We start from the raw sequence: 16,712 nt of genomic DNA on the forward strand, positions 1-16,712 counted from the left end.
TAGGAAGTTGGATCATATACAAAACAAGGTTGGGTTTCTTTATGGTTGTAGAAAGACAGTAGTACCTCAGATGTCCAAAGCTTTTATGATGTGTATATACATAAATAGATGCTAGGATCAACCAAGCTATTTCTCCAGTTATGTCAGGACATTTTGACAGATCGTCTGTGGCTGATTTCTCAGCTTGCTCCTGATGAATGTAATTTGATTTTGCATTTCCTTCACTTGCATGTATTTTATATGTGCTTTGCTTATCTCTGCTGTTGTAAATACATGTGTTTTCTGCAGCTGTCCAAAGATGTCTCCAAAGCAAAAACAGTGGCGCTGAGCAGTGAAATGTAATGTGAAGTCAGAAATAGGGGTGGTATCTTACCAGGCTTAAGCCGTTCCCATTTGGAAACAGTGGTATTTTATTGCTGCACCATACTTTGCATGTGTGCTCTACAGAGAAAATAAGTTTCTCCAACTGTAGGTTACAGCAGCAGAAACTGAGGCACTGGGTAGGGACGGGACTTGCTAGTTTTACGCAGCAGCTGGGTGTCAGAGCTGGGTGTCTGCATAGCCCCAGGATTTAGGGTAAATTATTGTTCCTGCCTCGTGCTGACCTGTGTGTCCCTGGCAAAGTTTCCCAAAGAGGCTGGCTCTTCTCTGTAGAGAAGCTCCTGTTGACCAGCAGCGAAGGCAAATCCCAGCAGGGCGGCAGAATGGCTGTCACAAGAGAGCAGATGGTTGGGGTAGTGAGATCAAAAGCATTTTAAGCGTGAAACCAGACTGATCAAATAAGCTCTTTTAATGGAGTTACACTGTCAAAGCTGCTCAGGTTTTGTCTCTGGAAGAGCTGAAAAGAGCTTTGCAAAGGGCAGTGTTCAGTCTATGCTGGGGTATAATGTTTTAAAGGTTAGCCACAAGTGGAAGTGCAGCACCTTTTATTTTTAAGCACCTTCTAGAAGACAGGCTCTCAAGAACAGTAAAGTTCCTCTGTCTGGAAGGGAAAACATACCTGAACTCTCATATATTTCACTGGAATCGTTTATAGGCTAAATCAAGATTATTACAATGTATGAGGTTAGCTCATGTATCAAAAGCAGTTTAGCTACAGCAGTTACGGTAGTGAGCTCTGAGGTTTATTAATTTAGTCTGCTTTTCAACAATTTATTACGAAGAACATGGGCCTGTGTGGCATTGGGTCATACACAGGCATTAAATTTATCCCAACTGTGAAACAGGTGAAAGTGGAACGTTCCTATTTCGACCTCCTAAATACCCATTGTAACCATGTCTGCTGTTGTTTCATATACACTTTTCATGGGGCCTCAAAGAAAGGATGAACAGTCCATTTTATTCAGTTAATTTTAAGGTCTGGTTGTTCAGAGTGCCCTGCTTTGTGGCAGTGTTACCAAATGATAAACCAGATTCTCACGTTCTATTCCCATCCTCTGGACACTGGTGGCAAGAGATCAGACTATTTTTGATGGTGGTGGCAAAGCAGATTTAAAAGGATTAAATAGAGCACTAGCTAGAGGTTTGGATTCTTCCCTGATCTGCACCTTCTGCAGCCTTATGTCACCTCCATCAATATTGGATATAAGTCAGGAAAGAATTGGTTCATGGTGTTCTCATCTGGGTGTACAAAAGATTGATGTGCTTTAACTCTCATCAGTGTTAATGTGAGTTGCTATATGCACATAAATTCCCACATGCCCACAGGCCTCTTGGATTTCCTTACAGCCTTTGAGTATCATTACATTTTTTTACTTTGGACATTGCAGGAACATATCTGGGACACAGTTCTGAATTGTGATAGAGAATAATATCTTTTTACAGATGTTTATAAAACATAAAATGTGCCAATCTTGCATAATATCCCATTGCAAGCATAGCAGGCTTTCAAAGTAGCAGCAAAAAGAGAAGTCTAGATTATTTTAAGGAGTACCTTCATGTAATTACAGTGTGGGGTTGTTTTTTGTTAAATCAGTGCTTTTCAGTTTTAAAATGTGTTTTTTTTCTTAAAATATCTTCACCTGTTCTCAGCTCTAAGGATCTCAGAAGTGCAACGGCTTGGGACAGATTATCAGAACCCACTGAGAACGTTGCACACACAAAGCATGTCTGCACTGCCATGTGAAAAAGGTGTGTGATAATGGTGATCAGGGAACACCTGGGGCATACAACTGGGTAGAGGCCAAATATTCCTCACCTTCCATGTGTCAGACCTCCTCTTCCTCCTAACCTAAATGTTTCTGGAAAAAGCGGTAAATCTCCACAGAAGAGGTACAGCCTAACACAAGAAGGGAATACTGCAAACCCTGCCTCTCCCATTCAGCAGGAGGGGAGGAAGAAATGTGGTGTAAAACGCTATTTCCCATTCTTTCCTTTGACTTTCCTTGTGAGACATTTAGAGCGCGTGCTGCAAAAGCTACCAGCCTGGAGGCGGCATGTGGTGGGCCTTGCAGTCACATAATGTCTGAGGAGAGAGTTAGGCAAAGTCACATTTCTTTTGTCAGTGCATGTGATTATGCCTGAAGATTAGAAGCAACTCTCCCATATTCTTCACCCGATGGAAACCTGTGTGGCTTACGCTCCACGCCTCACTCACAGGCTGAAGCCGCTGTGGACCAATATGAGTGCCCGTATAAGGCGAATTGGCAGCATTTCAGCAATGAGTAACAACTCATTAATAAGTGATGGGAGCTGGGAAGCAGCGGTGCTTCCAGACGCTAGGATACTTCCTGCATCGCGCAGTCCCGCTGGCTCTGCGTATGGTATCTCCGGTTTGCAGCAGGTAGTCTGGGGAAAACCGAGGGCTGGTCTGCGAGATGCAGATCCTGCTTGACTTATGTCTGGATCAAAAGGAGGTTTAAAGATTTTCCTGTTGCTATTGACCAAGTGGAAGCAGATCCCCGGGCCAGCGTGACTGCTGTGATATCTGGAATGCAGGGGATTAATGGAGATTCAGCAAGAGATTTGAAGACATGTTGGTTGTACATCTCTTGTCTCCCTTCACAACACCTAGTAGATTTGTCACAATGGAGCACTTGTTATTTTTTAACTTGCTAACTTTGGACAGAGAGCTATTTTAATTAGCGAACCACTTCAGCTCGAGGGAGTCTTTTCATCCATCCAGAAGGAAGTTTAATTTCACCTTTGTGGAAAGCAGCTATGCTTAGGAAGTGGGAGGTAAATTGTGCTCTCGTTCAGCTTTATCTGATGCCTTTAGGCAATAAGGCAGATTTTAGCACTTGCTCAGGTAGCTGTCGAGCCAGGCCCTCCAGCCTGGCCAGCTCTTCAGAGCAGCTTGCCTTACAGTCACAACCATGTGCCATTATTTATTGCCTGCATCTTCAACCTTTTGGAGATGCTGTTGGTAAATGTTGGCTCTCGGTGTCAGTGATGCTTTCTTGACCCTGGCTACCAGGGGAATGTAGCAGACCCAGTCATTGCCATAACTGAAAACCTGACAGTTTTCCAAGGAGACTGCTGTGGTTATGCATTCAGCTGTTCCCAGATTTCTCTCAGGTGGGATGCCAGATTCCTTGAGATTCTCTTGAAAGTCTTGTGTGACTTGACCATGCTAACAGAGGAGGTTAATGGCAGAGACGGGAACCAGAGCAGGCACCTGGCTGCCACACTTGAGCTTTGAATTCCAGGCCCTACACCCTCCTCCCATCTGGAAGGTCACAGAGCATGCAGGGATCTAGATGCCAGCTCCTCCGAGAAAAACAATGTAAGCAGCTGTACTGCGACTGCTATATTTACACGGACATGCTTTGAAAAGGGAAAAAAAGCCCTGGAGAGTATCTTCCTTCTACCATGCTCCTCCATCTCTCTCTCCAGGTCTAGCCCTTCTGCACTGGAGAGGGGTTTGACTCAAGCGTTGTTGGATCAGCCACACTCCCAGATCTGCCACTCCATGCTGGCTTGGCTTGTCTTCTGTCTATTCCCTCAGCTCCTTTCTGTATCCTTCCCCAGCGAGATTGCCATTTCTTCTCTTGGTCTCTGCAGCCTCTCCTCACCAGTTAGAGGCTCTGCTCTCATCCCCTCTCCTGCTTGCTCACTCCGCCCATGTCCACTCTCCCCTGAAGGATGCTGGCTTAGCTTTCGGAGTGGTTATACGCTAAAGCCGGGAGGCCCGGGAAGCTTTGTCTGCTCCCGGGCAGGGGAGGGGGTCCCCCGGCCAGGGTCTCGTGTTGCTTGGCAACATATTTCTCTCTCCTCCGACAGTCATTTCCCCTCGCAGCGCCTGCTGATGCACGCACAACAAATGACAGCAATATTACAGCAGCAGTTGCTCTTGTCACTGTTTACTTGTTATTTATGGTTATTGCCATGAAAGGATTTGTCAACATTTCTTCACATCCTTCCTTGGTCAAAATAGATATTCTTACATGCTTTTGTGGCACACCTGCATAATTAATGAATGGTCACTGCATTTCAGTACACATGATCTTATTAGTGGGTTTTTTTAAGTGGTTGCTGGTTCTGGATATTTCTGGTTTTCAGCCCCAAACAGAGACATCCAAGGCTTTATACTCAGTAGTGCAAAAATCCAGTGTAAGAGAGTCCAGCTTAGCTGCCTCAGATTGTGGCTCTTGTTTCTAGGTACATGCACATTTAACAAATTCTGCTCTGAATCACTTTCTGTCCCTTTCAAAAGGACATTAAGGCTAACATTAAGATTTCAAAATGAAAACGTTTCCAGGAACAGAGATAAAGCAGCCAGGGTTTTTCCTGATGTCTGAGTCTCTACCTTATCTGTTTGCCCTTTCCTCCTCCACACTAACCACTTCCAGCTTGGTCTTTCCGGTTTGCATTTGTGGATGTGCCAAAGAAGAAATATAGCTTCACTTATCTGTTTTCTCTAAAAGAGCACAGCAAGAAAGCCGGACCACATGTGTTTTCAGATCTTACAGTGAAAATCCTGCTGAGGCCTTTCCTTACCTGACAGACTTTTGTCACTCAGGACAGAGCTGGAAAGCTTTGTTTGTGCTGCTGGCTAGTTATGTGCTGCCAGATCTTCTACTGGGCCTTGATTCAGCTCTAGATAGGTTTTATTCCATTTGTTAGCATGGACTGACTGCCTAGCTTGTGACAAGATCTGACAAGCAGTGTAGAACTTTGTTTTTTATTGTAGGGGTGCTTTGCAGTGACAGATGCATATGTACATCTGCTATTGCCCTCTGCTGGGGTACGACAGAACTACTGGTGTGTACCCTCTGCTATCTCAGCTGGAGGAACCCTTCTATTTCCTGAGTAGAAGCCTCTCCTTTACTTTAAGAAATTATCTTTGGGAACTAACTAGCCTGCACGTAGCGGGCTGGCAAACAAGATAGGTGGCTTTGTTCAACAGGGGATTGTCACACAGCATCAGTACAACAAGCACCACAGGAGCTAATCCAGAATGGGAATGTCCGCCTCAGCAGGGCCCAAGCTGTGAGGGAGGATAAAGACTATGTCCAATGTACAGCAGAGTTAAAAAAGATGGTGTTGTAAACATTTTTCTCATCTAGCTCTTCTTCTGACTGACCAACTGGGCTGACTTTACAGTGGATGTGTACATCCAGGGTTAGTTTGCTAGTTTGACACTATAGTATTTAGATTGTGTATTTAGTTATTGTTTGTATATTTGTGATCTGTTGGAACTGAATGCAGAGATGGTTTCTGACTGCAGCTCTAAGGCCTATTGCCTGCTCTACATCTGCTCACTTATCTTCATGCTGAGTAAAGACAAATGAAAGTCTCGGCCTAAAAGCTCCTAGATAGAGACTCTGAATCCACTTTAAAATCTAGTTTTCCCACAGCAGGGGTTACTAAAGACGGCCTTTTTGAAAGGGCTTTTTAGAATGAAGGCCTTTGAAGGCCTTGAAATGAAGATCTTCAGAGAAATGAAGGCCCAGAACTAAGGCTCTACAACAGAGGTATACCTGCAAGGGGGGAGGGGGGGGCACTTGCATTTCTATGGGATTGCAACCAGCAAAGAAGGAAGAGGAGACTATGGCCCAGCTGTTTCTCAGAGAAAGAAAACAAGCTCCAAATCAGACTCACTTAGCCTAGGCGGGCTGGTTGCTTAGGGAATTCTCTGAAATCAAACCAGGACAGAAGTGATCTGCAGTGATGACCCACTGTCAGCCATTTCTCTCCTGAATCTACAGTAACTAGGAGAAAAGTATCTTGTTTATGGTTTTTGTTTGTTTATTTTACTTTGCACCCCTTCTAAATACAGATTGCTCCACAGACAAACTGAGAAATCTGAGAGAGCTTCCCAGCTCCACCCACTCAGCAGAGGCTCTGCACCCCAGGTGGGTGCAATGGCTTACAAATCAGGAGTTTTGTGAAACTCAGCAAAATCATTTGCAGAGCGCTTTGAAATTCCTGACTGAGCATAGCTCAGCTGGGGTTAGTTTTCAGTTTTCCTCAGCTTGAAAACCCCTCTGGGTTTTCTGGTGAGAACAGACATGGGAAAGGAGCATTAGCTCAAAGCATAACCTGGTAATGCTCATATGGAGACTAGCAGGAGTTAAATCAAGTAACGTAGGAGTGCGATTAATGTGTGCTTTCATCGGTCACCTTACCCTGGTCACTGTCTGGATCAGCTAACATCCTTGTGCTGACTGAATTGCCTTTCTCAAGTCAGTGAAAGATGATATTGCAGAGTACAGAGAACTGCTGATAAATTAGCAGAGTTTGAGAGTAAAAGCCATTCCAATTCCAGAATGGCCTTATTACTCTTTGAACAACCCAAATGTTTCTCGATATAGTTCATTTAGCCAGCTCTAAAACAGGGAATGTAGAAATAGGTGGCATTGACTTGGGACGTTTATTTTTAGGTAACGGTTTTTGTTCCCTTTCTCAGCATAAGAACTACTTTCATCTTCTTCAGAGGCAGAGTTATAAATATCTTCCATTGAGATCCAGGGCCTCTAACATGAGTGTGTAGCACTTCTCCCTGCTGCACATGGCAATCATATTTCCTTCCATTCCACAGTACTCTCACATCCCTTTGACAGAAGAAGCCCCCTCAGCTCCTAAAATCTGTTAGTTATTTTCCTGAGGAGGAAGGGGATGCTTGAGGGAAACTGCACATTATTTCTTGTATCGATGTAGATAGAATACAACATGTCCCATTTCTGCCTATTCCTAAACAGTGTTCCACACTTCACTTCCTTGGATTTCAGTGGCCTAATTCTTCTTTGTGTTATCAATAGCATGTGCAAACTGCTCCTGTCCTTGCTCTCCTTTGCTTACTGGTGCCTTACGCAGTGCAGCCATTGCCCACGACACAGGCACTGTGACAACTTAAGAGCAACGCTTTATTTGTCAACACATATTATAGAAAGGGCCAAGCAGGAAAGAATCGAAAGCCTGTCAATGGCAAGTTTACTTCATGCTCTCAGAATCTGTTGCAAAACCCAGACAGACTTGTAACCCCCTGGCCTGTCCAATAACATTCTCCTCTACAATCCTGGCTGTCCCACTTGCCAGAAAAATGGTATCCCTGAGGACTAGTGGGAGCTACACACACATGCTTCATGCATTAGCTGCTATTTCTCACCAGGAACAGCTCAAGTGGTCGAGCCACATAGTGTGACCCATCTCACAAGACTGGTTTACTGCTTCCACAAATTATTGGAGTGTCCACGGAGACAATGGAAGTGCACAGTGGTCCTCTTTGCCACTTGCAAAGAAAACGTTGGAATGTCCCTCACCTGCATCTCAAAATGAGAAAGGAGCAAAGAGGACATGAGAGGCTGCGGGTCCTTTGCTGAAGGTGTAGAAAAGCATCAGAGCACAGGGGTTGGTGCAGAAATATTTTGTAACCATGGAGGAGTTGAGGGAAGCAGGCAGCATTGCCCTAGAAGAGGATCAAAAGACAAGTTTTGGTCCATTTTCTGTGATACTCTTTCTTTAGGAAGCTTTGCTCGGGCAGTCTAAAAGGAAAATGACTGGAGAAAATAAATAGATCAATAAATAAAATGGTAGAGGAATGCCTACCTGCCAAAATCTGGAGTTGCAGGTAGGGAAGTAGCATTTCCACTATCTTAACTTTCAAGTGCATCAACATATAAATTGTGTTTAGTTTCCCTGGTAGATAGAGCTATGTGTGCCTTAACCTATGTGGACATGACTGTATAATTATGGATATATATAGTGTATATATGTAGGTATAGTGTTCTCTTATAAAATACCTATAGCATGAAATAAGCATAGCATGACCACGGGCAGAGAATATTGGAATATACTTCAAATCGTGTTGTTTCAGTATCATTCATTATTTATTCTAATTCAAAAGTAAACAAAAGCACTTTAGGAAATTTATCCCTTTTTAATTTCCTATGGGCATTATTGTTGGTTTATTTCTTAAACAAAATTTAAATTTTGGCATTTGCTAATTTAGTAGCAGTTTAAGATTTCAGTTCTGGTTTAACCTGTCACTTTAAATTCCACATTTCCCTAAAAGGGAGAGGAAGTCAATACTTTAATGACCAAAAAATAATATTGCAACAATTTTTCTGTTTTGAAATTAAAACTCTACTTTCTACTTGGAGAAGAAATTTATTTTAACTTGGTTTAAAAAGTAAAAACTAAGATTCAAAATAAATTAAAATTTGGCCTTTCTTGAAACAGTTTTTCTGCTAAAAGCACAGTAGTGAGTGTTCATGTCAGTGCAAAAAAATAGGTATCCCAACAGATAATTTGCTTGTTTGAATCTCTGCTTTTTGTAATTTTGAGTCTGTTCTATTGATTATATAAAAAATTTAAGGGTGTAGTACTCATGAGAAATTGTCTCTTTCCAGATTATAAGCTTTGATAAGAATAAGGCAATTTATACAGGACAGAGAATGTGATGCATTTTGTTTTGAGTCATGTCCTGGTATTAACACAAGTCATGAATTCATGTCAGATCCTCTTTATTTTAAACTTCATGGACAACTTGGAAGCATTTTCTATAAGGGCTTTAAGGCAGTTCCTTTTTCTATCTGGTGATCTACAACAATGTCAATGTGACAACTTCCAGTACTCATTTTTCAGAGAGCACGTGGCTTTTAAAGAGAAATGAATGAGTTAGCATTTCTGGCAATGTATACATGCTACCTTTGGAATATGTGATGAGCTGGAAAGGTCCATACATTGATTATTGTATTTTGTAAAGTTGACAAGGCTTTACATCTAAACCAGCAAAAAAATTAATGCACCCCACTGCTTTCCTTCCTTCACTGGACTGTTGTAGTTGACTAGCATATTGCGAGAATGAAATTAAGTGAGAACTGGAATTTAAAAAATACATGTCTGAAGGAAAAACAAGGTAGTAGAATATGATCCAAATTAAACCATTCCCTGATATAACCTGGAACATTATTATCAGGGTGTTGAGCTGACCCTGCTTGAAAAGCACAAGAACCCCTGCCCTAGACTTAAAGGCCTTTGACTGTTACACAGCAGTATTCACTCTCTAATTGAAGTCAATGATCTCATAGCCTTGGGGATCTGACATGGGGCATAAATTTGCCACAGTTGTAGTTTATAAATGAGCATTGCCATTTTACGGTGATAAGAGACCGGGGCCACTTGGCCTGCTCTCTCCCATTTAAAAGCAAAGTGTTCATAACGCATAGAAAGCCTTGTTGTTTGATTCTAATGGACGATATCTCTTTCTGCTAACTGAAATATATTTGCCATTTTGGCACCAGACAAAGTGAATACTTTTCACGCTGTTTCCAGGCTCAGATTGGCTTTATTCCCTTGTTGATCTGAAGAAGTATCCTTCAGTCAAGTGAGGCAGTCTAAGAAAATCCTCTCCTGCTATAAACTTCTGAGCCTGTATTTAACATAGAAATGAATTTTATGAATCAAACTAGGAATTAGAGGGAAGCTGCTGTAACCTAGAAGAGCCTTGTAATCTCCATGTATGTTGTAGGTGTGTTACTAAACAGATGGTTCAGGCTGGGAGCTCAAATTTGCCCTCAAGCCCCTTGCTCGGTTCCTTCCAGGAGGAAAGTCACCGGGTGCTTTGCCTCTCATGCTCTGTCTTCTGAAATAACCCACTGAGCTGCACCTGGGGACCCAAGAGGCTGATTGCCAAGAACTGGCATTTTTCTGTTGGTGTGTGGTTGGTACCTCAAGAGCCATCCCAATGCACTTGTGACTTGGCTGCATGGCAATCTCTGAAATCACGTTCCTGTTTTGTGCTTGAGCTTGTCCTCAGATGTGTGCACAGCTGCAGGGGACAAGCGAGCAGGTGCCCCTCAGCCTGCAGCTCTGCATGGGGCAAACCCAGGGCCCCTTTCCCTGTTTGCTTGTGCCAGACACACTTGTTCTGTATCAACAAGAAGGAGGTCTCAGGCCCACTGGCTGCATTAATATTCACTGGTTTAACTGAAGGGATAGGGCCCGGTGCTTTCTAAAAATCAGCTTGTCCTCCAATGCCCTCTGGTGACGGGAACTAATTAGATGCCACCACTCTTTGAATCCAGTTGCAAAACACTAATGTTATTTTATTCCTATTAAATATTTTAGTCAAATACTGAGATTTAGCACAAACTGAAGTCTGTGTTCACCAGCGTGAATACAAACCTCTCTCTGTAATTGCTACAGCACTGCCTGGGAGTGGAAAAATAAGCACGTTCTAGAGACACCATAACTTAGGGAATCTCCAAAGCTTATTAGGCTGATCCTTTAAATACTTTAGCCCTGATCCTTACTGTAGGATCCTTACTGTACACTTGTGTGTACATGTGTGTGCCTGCATGGCTGCAGAAATGCCTTGTGTCACCTTCCGTGCTTAATCTCTCAGGACGGAAAAGTGGTGGCCCCAGATGATTGCGAGGAAAACAGGTTGCTGAAATAATTGTGACCACTTGCATATGCTGGTGCGCAACTTCTGCCCTCTGCCTGTCAGGGCTCATGTGAGTGAAGGCAGAGAAGAGCCAGGAAGTGAGAGGGAAGCCAGGGGGCAAGATGGATCACCTTACTTGCTATTTGAATGTCTGTCTGCCTAATAAATGTGCAGACATTTTTCAAAACCAGACCCAATAGAAATGGCAACACGTGACAGCTCACCCACTAACTCCTCTTTTTAGTTGGATTTTACTGTCGCACCATCATGATAACGGGGAAGCAGGTAATAACACTGAAATACGCAGTGACTTGTTAATCAAGGATAAATAACATTTTTAAATTAAAAATGCAAAAATACGGAAATACCTTTCATAAAGCAGGTCAGATTTCCATCTTTTGAGCCTAGTGAGCTTCTGAGTATATTGTTTTTTTCAGTTGTTTCTCTTACTATTTGCAATCCCTGTTCTTAAAAAAAACCCAACAAAAAACCAAAACAAAACCACCATAGAAATAACACAAGCTTTAAGAACAAAATGCTCCAAGACTTTGCAGCCACAGTGTGCTGCCATAGATGAGCACTTACAGCTCAGTTATTAACTTGTGATAAAGAGAGTTTGTAATTGGAACTGCCAACAGAGCCTTGATTACTGAGGGGAATGTAGGCCCAAGTATAATTTGATAAGCTACTTGGGCATGCAGATCTGCAGCCATTAGTAAGTGCCTCCAGCAGCACCAAACATCCGTGCATTACATCTACAGCCTCTCTGCGCCAGGAGCCAGCACTGGTTGCTTCTCAGTCCTGCCCTTCCCTCTGCAGCAAGCCAGCTGTGAACGCCGTGTAGGATTGCAAAAGCACGCCAAGAGTTGTGCTCCAGCTTCCACTCTGTGGGACACTGCAGGAGAGACAGCAGTGAGTATGTGAATGTGTGGTAGCTGCTGGCTTTCAGCACCCGAATAAGGAGATCAGGAGCTTCAGAAGTTACGCCCGCCTTCCTGGTTTATGTTAGTAGAAGGTCCCGCCCAAGACAAGTGCATTGCAGAACATCTGTATCAGGGCAGTGCTCAGGAGGAAGGATGGCCAGAACAAGCTAGGGTGTGAATTTATCCCTCCTTCACGGTCAGGGTTTCCAGTTCTCCCATATTTGTGCAGTGGCCTTTCTAATGGGACACAAGACTCTTACCTCTATCTCCCAGAACAACTTCCTTCCTTGCCAGCAGAGCCCTCTCCCTGCTCCCAGGGCTATCAAGCCTGTTGCTTTGTATTTTATACATGAAATAACCTTTGGCTGTAGCCACGCATCTGTCTAACAAAACCACTGGGGCTTTAGAAATAAAGACAAGAGCTTGGCATTTGTGTTTTTGAGGAAGGAGATCCATCTTAAAATTGAGCTGTGCATAAGCAGGGAGTATGATATAAACCTGTGCAGATTACCTCAGCCCTGCGCAATGGAAGTTAATCTTTTGGAAAAGACGGGTGCCTGTTCATTACAAGCAATTATCATCGGTCATAATCCTTCTAGGAAGTACATGGAGAATGACTCAGTTCATTTGATGAGTTATACTGCCAGTTTTCCCTGAAGCACTGGCCAGCAGAATTACCAAGGCTGGCCCTAAGCTTTCTGAATGGTAGGGTATATATCAGTGCAGCACTTGGCTTAGCTCACGGTAACGGGCAACTAATGGAACGGGACTGACCAAGATAAAAGAGGCAGTGGGTGAAAACTGCGCAGAGGTATGCATCTCCCTGAGGGTGCATGGTGCCCACCCCATCTTTCTGCACTCTTTTGATGGGTCTGCAGCCAAAGAAACGCTGAGCTACTAGCAGTACTTCAGATTTATATAACTGAGGATCTTAATGCTTTACAAACATTAATTTAGCTTCAGAACAGACATGGGGATGGGATCCCACATCTTCACATCTACAGCATGTGTGAGGTATGGAGAGGGAGAGAATGAGAGGGAGAGTTGCTTTACATCAGTGAGAAGCATGTCAAACTCAGGCTTGCAGGAGGGTTAAGCGCAGGCTTTTCAGAAGTACCTAGAAGTGGTTTACTCCTGCGCAAGCAGAAGTCAGTGACAGCAAGTAGACCTGAGCCAGGGCAAAACATTATGGAAAGCCTTGCCTGAAATGACTTGTATCAGGCTTCCTAGATGGTCTGTCACATAGCGAAGGATAGATCCTTCATCAAAGGGGCATTTTGTCTGTCCCCAGGTCCAGTGATATTGCCAACCTGGCATTTCAGAGGAAGAAAGAGAATCAGCATCTACATTTTTAACGGAGAGTCAACCCAAATTTTGAGTTGTTTGGAGCACTGGCACTGTGCAGGTGGATGTGTGGATGTCCTTGCTAACAAGATATGGGCACTCTGAACAGCGGGCTTATTTTGATGTCTTTACTGACAGAATTGCATGCCTCCCTGTGAAAACTGATCAGAATGCAGCCCTTCTGTCAGCACTAGATGGGTGCATAAAACATTCACTACTACACTGGCAGCATACATTTGGAAGCATGACTATTAAGAAAAAAGTAGCAAGTGCTCTCAGCAATGTTTGAAAGCAAGTAGTGTGCACAGCTGTTCCACAGCAGTGGCTTTAATTTTCTGCCGTTGCAGGGCATAGCTGATCTAACATTAACTGTGGGTTTGCACAATGTCAGAACAGCCCTGAGAATTTCAAAAGAAGGTATGTGTATACTGAAGGAAAAAACTGCCAGGGAAAACGCTGCCCAAGACTGGCTGATGTGAAGTAGTTGGCTCAAACACTTTGCCTTACCTCGGGGCGGGAGCAATAGGAGGGAAATACCAGTCCCCACTAACATATGATGCCAATAAGTTGTTGAGGAATGTTTTCAACAGCAGCATGGAGAGTTTAAGTTATCACAAAGCGGTATCCCACATGATTGGCTGGCTGGTGATTAGAACAAATCCAGCTTTTCACATGGACTCTGCGTACACTGCTGCAGCTGAGGACTGTGCAAATTCCCAGCTGCATTTTTCCAGTCCACCTACTGCAGTACTTACATATGTGGCGTACACTTCTTTCCCACATACATACACAGTAGACTTGTGCATTTTAACATAGATTTGTAGACCAAAGATGAAATAAAAACTTACAGGTTCTCAGCTTCTTCTGGCAACACTGTTCTAAAAACTAGCCATGCCTCTAGAAATATCCAGAAGAAATTATTTTTGGTTTGTTGATGTCTGCATAGCTTTTGTTTCAGTGACTCGAAAGGATGTGATTAGAGAGTGAGTGTTGCACTATTCTGAACCCCGCTTTTCTTTCTCTTTCATTAGCGAGTCAGACTAGTTTCTGGGAACAGTGGTCCTCTTGAAAATCAGTGAAAAGTGAGAGACATACATAGAGATAAAAAGCTTAAGACTGCACACCTGCATTCTGTGAAAGTTGGACAAAATTAAATAGTGGCGCAACTGAGTACACAACTTGTATCATTAGCTGTCTTTAAAAAGGTAGGGTTATAAAAATCTGATTTGCTGTAGGAATAGATGTTTGGGATGTTTCACGCACACAGTTACAGCATGTAACTTCTATCAATAGAAAATGCTAAGCATCCCCATCTGCTTCTCAACTGAGGCAGATTATCAAAAATCACTGTGGTAGCGCGAAGAGCTTAAAGGAGTAGTATCCAGATGCATGTGCACATGTACACATTAACCATGCCAGTTATCCTGTGTGACAGCAGGCTGCCACTCTGTTGCTGACAGCTAAGATTCCTTACATCTCAGAGCCTGAGGTCCCACTCCATGGCTGTGCACATACATAGCAATTGTTTGTACACCATGGTATTGCTGGGCGAACCAAACTGTCAACTGGGTTTCAACAGGGCAAGTGCTATTTGGTGAATGCTTTAACACGATGCTGTCAGACAGGATTTTGCCCTACCGCATCGGATCTTTACTGAGTCTGTCTTTATAGATCATATATACATCCTCAGGATAGGGGATTTCTCTCTCCTTTCCCCCCACTGCCCTCTTAAACACCTGTGTATTGCCTTATTTTTACAACTGGTCCATGCAGAGACAGGCCAAGGAAGAACCTACTCACTGCACCTACAGACTTGAGGTCGCTGCATCATGAGACAGAGCTTACCAGAAACAGCAGGACAGTCAGTGCAAGAAGAGAGTTTGTCTGTGCTGTAAGCTGAGGACTCAGCAGGTGGAGTCGCGTCTGCACCTTCAAAAGAGCATCAGAGTCCCCATTCTCACTGGCAGGTCCCAGAAACGCATATGGTTCCCAGAGACGATGATTGGTACCAGTTACTGAATTGTGTTTTCATGGAAAGCTACACATTAAACCCCGCACATCCCACAGAGAGAACAGATTGCAAAATTGGAAGCAGACAGAAACCCATCTTGTTGTTAACAAGTGTCAGAAAGTTTCTGATTAGAGTTTAGTCATGCTTTTTACAGTACACAAGTCCAGCATTATTTGTGTGGGTCAGCTTGGCTTCCTCTCAGGCTGACACAGACACTCACACAACTGAAATCAAAGCCTCTGAGTAGCATGGTGGGTCACAGCTTAACGAAGTGATACAAAATCACACAGCTGTGTGCAGCACACCCACTAACAAGGGCTTTACAGTAAAACATCTCATTCACCCCAGCTTCTTCTGTGACAAGATACTTTTAACAGACTTGTCACAGCTTTAAAAATCCTCACTCAGTGCTGAAAATTAATCCTCACTTTCAGACGGGCAAATAAATATTGGCAAGGGCTTTGTAGAAACAAACAAACAGCAAGATCTGAGAGTCCCTTTGGCCTTTTTCCTTTGCCAGAGGATTCTTCTGAAGCTCTGGGATTCAACTCTAGCAAACTATATATGGAGCTGCACTGCAGCCCTGTCAGTAACTCAGGCTTTGGCTGAACAACGGGCAGGTGCTGTGCAGAAAAAGGGTCACCTGCAAACGTGGAAGCTGGGAATAAAAACAGGCATATGCCTCTTCCTTCTGATTTTAGCCCTCTGCTTTAAAAATGGCTCATTTTTTAAAGATGAATAAGGGGATAGGTAGGTTGGCCTCTGGGAGATGTTTCATAGGAGTATCTTTGGCATTGTAGCACCCTAAAAGGCCAAGTAAACAGCTACGTCTTATCGGCATGTATGCGCTCTTTGGCACACAGAGAAATGCTTGATATAATCAGTCATGCTTGTAGGACTGAGGGAGCATGAGGGATAAGTTTGCATGTCTCAGCTGCTAAATAGCTGAGTTGAGGGAAATAAGACAGCTTCAGCAGAAAAGAGGTTTTTAAATTTTTGTGAGATTTTTCCTACCAGGAAGAAGGTTCCAGAGAGGGAAGTGAAGTAGGAGTTCTGACTGGCAAGGTACTTCTCCATAACCATGTGTCCATAACCATCTGCCATCAGACCTCTAAGCCAAGGTTGTGGGGTGCCCATGGTTATTTCTTAAGTGCCAAACACTGACTTGCATTGGTATAATATTTCCGTACATTTAGGTCTCTGCTATTATTTTTTTAAGAAATCTCAGTGCACCTTTAAGGTAATAGAGGGCAAACTCACCCACTGATATCCTATCTGTATCTCTGCAGACACCCGATATCCCCCTCAGTGATGTGAACGAGAACACTGCCATCTTTCTAATCCTTAATCTCTCCAGCCACAAGTGGGCCTGGCAGCAGCCAAAAGGACTCCAGCCAGCTTTCACTGTTCTACTGTTCAGAGGTTTGCGGAGGCAAAGGCTGCAAGACTAATCAGGCTTGCAAATGGCATCTCACTGGAAAACTAATGCAATCCTATTTTAGGAGAGAAAATACCAAATACCAAACCCCTACTCAGTGGAATTACAGGAGAAACCACTATGTGGAGCCAGCCACTAATTATTTGGCTGATGAGGAAACTGGAT

The sequence above is a fragment of the Athene cunicularia genome (genome assembly GCF_003259725.1).
Source record: "Athene cunicularia isolate RWA chromosome 4 unlocalized genomic scaffold, athCun1 chr4_part2, whole genome shotgun sequence".
In the NCBI taxonomy this organism is placed as follows: domain Eukaryota; kingdom Metazoa; phylum Chordata; class Aves; order Strigiformes; family Strigidae; genus Athene; species Athene cunicularia.